This window comes from Convolutriloba macropyga, unplaced genomic scaffold, assembly GCF_964194025.1.
Source record: "Convolutriloba macropyga unplaced genomic scaffold, txConMacr16.3 SCAFFOLD_4348, whole genome shotgun sequence".
NCBI classification, from domain to species: domain Eukaryota; kingdom Metazoa; phylum Xenacoelomorpha; order Acoela; family Convolutidae; genus Convolutriloba; species Convolutriloba macropyga.
Genome location: NW_027453058.1, coordinates 1 through 10,000, shown reverse-complemented (window position 1 = coordinate 10,000; position 10,000 = coordinate 1). Strand labels below are relative to the sequence as shown.

At 40.4% G+C, this 10,000-nt stretch overlaps 1 long non-coding RNA gene across 1 annotated transcript in view; it reads right to left on the bottom strand.

Annotated features, from left to right (window-relative positions):
- Positions 1–5,707, bottom strand: part of LOC142358012 (uncharacterized) — an 8,739-nt gene extending 3,032 nt beyond the window's left edge. The window contains exon 1 of the long non-coding RNA XR_012761742.1: positions 5,551–5,707. This is a non-coding gene — a long non-coding RNA (uncharacterized LOC142358012). The remainder of the gene's footprint in view (positions 1–5,550) is intronic.
- Between the last annotated feature and the right edge of the window lie 4,293 nt (positions 5,708–10,000).

Here is a 10,000-nt window from a genome sequence, read left to right as displayed (position 1 = left end):
ACACACACACATATGCACAAACAGACACACACACACACACACACACACACAAAAACACAACCACGCACACACACAAACGAACACACACACACGCAAAACACACACACAAACACGCACACACACAACCACACACACATTACACACACAAACACAAACACTCACCTCAGACACATACACGCACACACAAAAACACACACACACACGAACACACACACACACACGAACACACACACACACAAACACATACACACAAACACACCCACACACAGGCACATTATACACACACACAAACACACCCACCCACCACACACACACACAAAAACACACACACGCACACAAACAAACCCACCTGCCACACACACATACACGCTAACACACAAACACACACACACAAAAACAAACAGACACACACAAACACAAACAAGCAAACACACACACACACTAACACACAAACATACAAACGTACATACACACACAAACAGACGCAAACAAACACACACACATATGCACAAACACACACACACACAAAAACACAACCACGCACACACACAAACAAACACACACACACGCAAAACACACACACAAACACGCACACACACAACCACACACACATTACACACACAAACACAAACAATCACCTCAGACACATACACGCACACACAAAAACACACACACACACGAACACACACACACACACACGAACACACACACACACACAAACACATACACACAAACACACCCACACACAGGCACATTATACACACACACAAACACACCCACCCACCACACACACACACACAAAAACACACACACGCACACAAACAAACCCACCTGCCACACACACATACACGCTAACACACAAACACACACACACAAAAACAAACAGACACACACAAACACAAACAAGCAAACACACACACACACTAACACACAAACATACAAACGTACATACACACACAAACAGACGCAAACAAACACACACAAGCAGAAATATATAAACACACACACAAACACACACACACAAACACACACAAAAACACACAAACATACATACATACGCGCACTCACACAAACACACACAAACACACACACGCAAACACACACACAAACACACACACAAACACACACACACACACAAACCCCTACACACCCATCACACACACACAAACTTCCCTACCCACCCATCACACACACACAAACACATATACAAAAAAACACCCACCCACCAAACACACACACACGCAAAAGGACAAAAACACACACACACAGAGAAACATTACACACATACAAACACACCCACCCACCACTTACACAAAAACACACCAACACACACACACGCACGAACACAGACACACACACTCACACAAACAAACACACACACACACACGCAAACACACACACACACACAAACATACAAAATTACATACACGCACACACACAAACACACACACACGCACAAACACACACAAACACAAACACACAAAAATACAGATATACATACACGCATACACAAAAACATACACACAAACACACACAAACACACACTAACAAACACACACACACATAAACACACACACACACCCACCCACCACTGAAACACACACACAAAAACAAACACACCAACACACAATAACACACACAAACACACGCACACAAACGCAAACACAATTACGTACATATAACACACACACACACACGCACAAACACATACACACACAAACACACACACAAACACACCTAAACACACACAAACACACACAGAAACAGGCACATTACCCACACACACAAACACACACACAAGCACAAGCACACACACAAACACAGACACTCACCACTCACACATACACGCACACCCACAAACACACACACAAACACACACACACAAACACACATACACAAACATACACACAAGAATACACACGCGAACACACACACAGACACAAACACACAAACAATTATAAACACACAGGCACATTACACACAGAGACACAAACATATCCACCCGCCACACACACACACAAGCGCACGCACACAAACACACCTACCCACCACACACACATACACGCAAACACAAATAAACACACACACGCACACACACAAACACACGCACAAAAACACACAAACACACACAAACACACAAACATACAAACGTACCTTCACACACACAAACACACACAAACAAACACACACACCAACACACACTAACACACACAAACACACGCACACAAACGCAAACACAATTACGTACATATAACACACACACACACGCACAAACACATACACACACAAACACACACACAAACACACCTAAACACACACAAACACACATACACAATATACACACAAGAATACACACGCGAGCACACACACAGACACAAACACACAAACAATTATAAACACACAGGCACATTACACACAGAGACACAAACATATCCACCCGCCACACACACACACACAAGCGCACGCACACAAACACACCTACCCACCACACACACATACACGCAAACACAAATAAGCACACACACGCACACACACAAACACACGCACAAAAACACACAAACACACACGCAAACACACACACACAAACACACAAACATACAATCGTACATTCACACACACAAACACACACAAACAAACACACACACCAACACACACCCACCCACCACACATAAACACACACACGCACAAAGACAAAAAACCAAACACACACACAGACACATTACACACACACACAAAAACACACCGAAATACCACACAAACACTCACAAACGCACACCAACACACATACACAAACACACACACATACACGAAAAACCACACACACACACAAACACAAACAGACACACACACACACAAATACACAAGTATACAGACATACTTACACGCAGACACAAAAACATACACACAAACGCACACAAACAAAAACACACTAACAAACACACACACACACACCCACCCACCACACAAGCACACACACAAAAACACACACATACACACACACACAAACACACACACACACCCATCACACACGCACACACTCAAACACACACAAACACACACACACATACACACACACAAACATACACAAACACACACACTAACAAACACTCAAACATATAAACATACATACACGCACGCAGACAAACACATACACACACTCACACACAAACAGAAACTTACACAAACACACAAACACGCATACAAACACACACACAAACACACCTAAACAGACACAAACACACACAGAAACAGGCACATTACCCACACACACAAACACACACACACAAGCACAAGCACACACACACAAACACAGACACTCACCACTCACACATACACGCACACCCACAAACACACACACAAACACACACACACAAACACACATACACAAACATACACACAAGAATACACACACGAACACACACACAGACACAAACACACAAACAATTATAAACACACAGGCACAGTACACACAGAGACACAAACATATCCACCCGCCACACACACACACAAGCGCACGCACAGAAACACACGTACCCACCACACACACATACCCGCAAACACAAATAAACACACACACGCACACACACACACACACAAACACACGCACAAACACACACAAACACACACGCAAACACACACACACAAACACACAAACATACAATCGTACATTCACACACACAAACACACACAAACAAACACACACACCAACACACACCCACCCACCACACATAAACACACACACGCACAAAGACAAAAAACCAAACACACACACAGACACATTACACACACACACAAAAACACACCGAAATACCACACAAACACTCACAAACGCACACCAACACACATACACAAACACACACACATACACGAAAAACCACACACACACACAAACACAAACAGACACACACACACACAAATACACAAGTATACAGACATACTTACACGCAGACACAAAAACATACACACAAACGCACACAAACAAAAACACACTAACAAACACACACACACACACCCACCCACCACACAAGCACACACACAAAAACACACACATACACACACACACAAACACACACACACACCCATCACACACGCACACACTCAAACACACACAAACACACACACACATACACACACACAAACATACACAAACACACACACTAACAAACACTCAAACATATAAACATACATACACGCACGCAGACAAACACATACACACACTCACACACAAACAGAAACTTACACAAACACACAAACACGCATACAAACACACACACAAACACACCTAAACAGACACAAACACACACAGAAACAGGCACATTACCCACACACACAAACACACACACACAAGCACAAGCACACACACACAAACACAGACACTCACCACTCACACATACACGCACACCCACAAACACACACACAAACACACACACACAAACACACATACACAAACATACACACAAGAATACACACACGAACACACACACAGACACAAACACACAAACAATTATAAACACACAGGCACAGTACACACAGAGACACAAACATATCCACCCGCCACACACACACACAAGCGCACGCACAGAAACACACGTACCCACCACACACACATACCCGCAAACACAAATAAACACACACACGCACACACACACACACAAACACACGCACAAACACACACAAACACACACGCAAACACACACACACACACAAACACACAAACATACAAACGTACATTCATACACACAAACAAACACAAACAAACACACACACGCAAACACACCCACCCACCACACATAAACACACACACGCACAAAGACAAAAAACCAAACACACACACAGACACATTACACACACAAAAAAACACACCCAACTACCACACAAACACTCACAAACGCACACCAACACACAAACACAAACACACACAAACACACAAGTATACAGACATACTTACACGCAGACACAAAAACATACACACAAACGCACACAAACAAAAACACACTAACAAACACACACACACACCCACCCACCACACAAGCACACACACAAAAACACACACATACACACACACAAACACACACACACACACATCCATCACACACGCACACACTCAAACACACACAAACACACACACACACACACAAACATACACAAACACACACACTAACAAACACTCAAACATACAAACATACATACACGCACGCACACAAACAAATACACACACACACTCAGACACAAACACAAACTTACACAAACACACACACACACACACAAACACACACACACACACAAACACACACACACACACACACACACACACACACACACAAACACACACACACACAAAAACACAAACACAACCAGTCAAGTCACAGACCAAAGATTGATATATAAAGTCTAAAAAATGGATGCGGGGGTGGGAGAGGGGGGGGACTGAAAATCATGGACGTACACAATGTGAAGATCAAACCGAACGATCGCCCGCGAAAGACGGGAATTCAAAACGAAATGCTTATTTGACCGAAAAAACAAAATGAACAGGAAGAAATAACAAACCATTTTTATAGAATTTCTGCTGAGTAAACTTAGTTGATTTTTTTAAGGATTTGGGTTTTTAAAAGACAACGAAGCTGTATTTTTAATATTTTTAATGAGTATTCTGAGTGTATTTGAATAGTCATTTCCCGGAAACAGGTCAAATTATTGTGTGAAATTGTACCTTCCAAATCTTTGACTTCTGCAATTCTGGATGAGGTTAACAGTTCATAAACATAAAATGATACGATCAAAGTTTACAGAAAGCTTTATTGTTTGTGTGTCCCCCAGATTAATTATTTGCATCCGCCCAAAGGCACGTGCCATATTTTTACATAATGATGTACTATTAATAACACGTGCTCTGTAACTGGGGTTGCATAACATACTTTAAAACACTCACGTGCACATTTTAAAATTCCGAAAGTCTGCAGGGCCAGAAGTCAAAATGCAAGAAGTTGCTACTTAGCCAGAAGTTGACTTCCGTCGACTTTCGTCATTTTAAAGCGTGTGCGTTTCGTGTTTCAAGCATGGTTAAGTAACTCTGCAGAAGTCACTTCGAAATTCTGACTTAATATCTCGAATCTTTTCGCGGTTCTCGATAACCGCCAGAAGTTCTCAGTGACTTCAAGCAGAGTCACTTAACCATTACAGGGGTGCATAATGTACTGGGGGAGGCAAACTGTAGCTCTGGCATCGGGGTGGGTAAAAAGTGTCAGTTTCCTCTCAAGCACTTTAGTGTTTTCCCCATTATAGCCTCCCTGAATATATAGCACCTCCATTTGGCGGTACAATTGCGATACTGGGGTGTTATACATTAAATTCTCACAGCGGGGGGGGTATAAAAGGAAGGAAAGGTGTTTTGTTCTGTTAAAACATATGTAGAATAAAACGTACGGACAGTGGAAAAAATTTTGGTTCCCCAGTATTTTTATGCCCCCCCCTGCAAATTGTGTTGCACATAGTACGCTGTGATGTAGAAAATATAACATGTGAGCTTGGGGCGTAAAATTAGATGCCCGCTAAGTTGGCAAGGACGGGAATGAACAGATTTAGAAAATTTAAAAATGTAAGAAAAAAGAATAATTCCACATAAATGCAATCTCGTAAAATTTGTTTGCAACACTAAAAAAGCACTAAATGACGGCTGTTTAGATGTCCCAACTTTTCACACCTGAGTTATCGTAATCAATTGTTTAGTTATTGCTTATCAAATGAAGCAAAAGGTTTTTGGCTTTTGCTATTCATAAAAACTCGAAATCTGCTGTAAAGATAAAATAGTTAAAAGATGACCATCAGATGAGCGGCTTTTTAAATGGAAAACACTTTAAGCACCTAGGAGCCGCAATCAAAATTCTTTTAAAACGAAATTCAAAAGAGAAGCTTTCCAAACATAAACATGCTCATGTATTGTATTTCAATACTGCATAAAACACTTAGGGCTATTTTTCTGTCCCACAGACTTGATTTAATTCATTACCATCAAAAATTTTCCCAAAAGATGACTCGGCGCCTCTCCTCTCTGATACCAATTGCACCCTCGTATGAAAGCTTATGCAAATCAAATAGCCCGTTGGCGCCACAAATGGTCAGAAGCACGAGCCATTAGAACAACAGAAATAAAGAACCATCTTGAAAACTCAGAAATTCGCACAATTCGAAAAATCCAAAACTTAAGTTTTTTTACTTGTTGAGACCAAAAATTTGTTCAAACCCTGTGTTTGGGAAGGGAAACCTGGAGCAACCAAACGTTATGGCGCGTGGCTAGAGCAACTTTTAAGCTATCCATCAACCAAATGAAAGCTATTGCATCGTACCTAGTTGTGTGGCTTTTGAAACTTTTACAGTGGTACAAAAAATGTATCTTTCAGATGTTTTCCAACTAAAGCTAAAAGTCTTAATATGTCAATTTCGTGAAATATAGTTGTTAGTTCATTGACAAAAGCCATATATTATTGATGTGACGTATGCAATATCCTTGCTGTTGTCAACAAAAGTAAACAGTGCTATACTATGACATGTTTTGTATTAATTTTGATCTATATCGCTTTAATTGATTAATCAATCAGGACCGAGAAATAATGATGCTATAAATTATGTTATAAATGTTCCACTGATTATTTAATTGAACAAAATTGGGTGAATAATATACAGGTTTTATAATCAGAACCATTAGAAACTGTTACAAAGTGCAGTTAGCTCTCATATTGACAATAACTTGACTTCTATTCAACTTTAGTCTTTGTGTAATTTTTGCTGGATTCAACAATGCTTACCGAACTCAGCAGACGTCACTTCAAAAATCTGACTTAATATGTCAAACCACTTGGGGGTTCTCAATCAACGCCAGATATTCTGAGTGACTTCAGGCAGAGCCACGAAACTTTTACTTTTTAACACTTCCTCTCAATACTTCACTTCCTCGGCTGAGCTGCGGGATGGTTCTCAAGACTGATTTTCTGTCATCTTGTTGCATGATACTAAAAATAACATAAATGCATTCGCCTCAAACATTAGTGTATACTATAGTTTTTCAATTGTCTTATGAAACTTTCACTGGTATTAGAATAGTTTTTCACAGATAAGAGCCCAGGTTGAGGTGTCAGATGGAAGCAAGTATGTCCAGACCGTCCCAGACGAAAAGTGCCTAAGTACAGATTTTCGTGCGTTCACCAGACTTCGTGCGTTCAAGTCCCAACTTTCGTGCGCTTTTCGTTGTTTCCAGGTTATGTAATTTTGAATGCACACCACCCCCTTGCGCGTTCGTCTTCGGTCTGGACATATTTGCTTTCGGTTGGGACCTCAACCTGGGAGTACTTTCTCCCACAAAAAAAAACGAAAGATTTGACAGTATTATAACTATGACAGTATTACTATAACATGGATCACATTTTCATCTTAGATACCTTTTACCTCATATTAGTGTTGTCATTCATCGTTTTATCACACAACATAATTCTGTCAATAACGGATAGAAACCGTGCATTTTCTATTTAAGTCTATCATAGACGCCACTGAGGAACCGTTAATGCTACTATTAGATATCATAGATTCTATAACTTTCACTCTTTTTACAATGTCATACACATCAATTTGACCCTTCGCGGGTGGAGTCTTAAATGCTCTTATGCTTATGGGTGATATCTCTGATAAGTGAAGTATGTTCTCTTCTATACAAAAAAATTAGAACGCCAGATCTCAAATTTGCAACTTTGTGTCGCGAGCAAGCTTACATGACTCCTGCTTTCGGTTTGTGCCCCCCCACCTTAGTGGGTTCATATTATTTGCACCCCCAGACGCACGTGCTATATTATTACACTAAGATTTACCATGTAATGACACGTGCTCTGTAACTGAGGGATGTATAACGTACTGGGCGCACAAATGGAAAAGATGCGTAAAGTGAATACAAAATTCCTACTTGCATTTCAAACAGCTATGCGAATTCTTTCTATGAACTCTAAATTTTTGCAGTCACCAGAGTATAGTTGTACTGCATTTTAAAAATCGACAGTTAGTTTCATGATAGCGCTGGAAGACGCCTAGTTGGTAACTTTCCAGCTATCCAGGGTTCTTTCCAGGGATCTTTTCCCTCTGTGCCCCCCCCCCAGTACGGTATGCACCCCCCCCCCCAGTTAAAGTGCACGAGCCATTACATAGTAAATCATTATGTAAAAACATGGCAACTGCGTGGGGGGGGGGGTACAAATAATATGCACCCACCCACCAAGCGGGGGGGGGCACAAATGGAAAAGATCCCTTTCCAAACTAGTCTTGGAGTTCTGATGCCGGTACATAAGAGCATTAGCGGCATCTTTGCTATCGGGTTAAGAACATGCTCAAAATTGTGGCTAATTGTTAATGGAATCAAAAATGACCTTTAATACCCAAGTTAAATAGAGGGCCGGACGACTAAATTTCAGTTGAGTTTTTTTACAAGTTAATATTCCACTTTCAAGTTTCCATTATTTGATACCCCTTTTCTTACCTGAATCTTGTAAATTCTTATAGAACAAAGGTCCATTAATGTCCCGCGTATGAATATAACATGCGTCAACCAGTGAGGAATAGTTATTGTTAAAATTTAGAGCTACAAGCTAATAAAACAGATTCATAGAAATAAAAAAATAATTCAAACAATTCATATGCGATATTCAATTTTAATTTTAGCAATTCTTATTTTACAAATGATTAGAGCAAATTAAAGTCATTCTGTCTTTCAGTTTCAACTGTACATTTATTTACATACACCGGATGAAATTTTTATTGACAAATAATCAAAATAAGACAGCTTGACAATCTAAACAAAACATTATAAACCAGCGACCCTACCAAATAAAGCGTACCATATATTTGATTCCACAAAATGTATCATAATATATGTGAAAAGAGCCATACAGTGGGGGATATGACATATTGTAAAAAAAAGTTATTCCACCTTTAAATTCCACCTTTCCACCCTTATTCCACC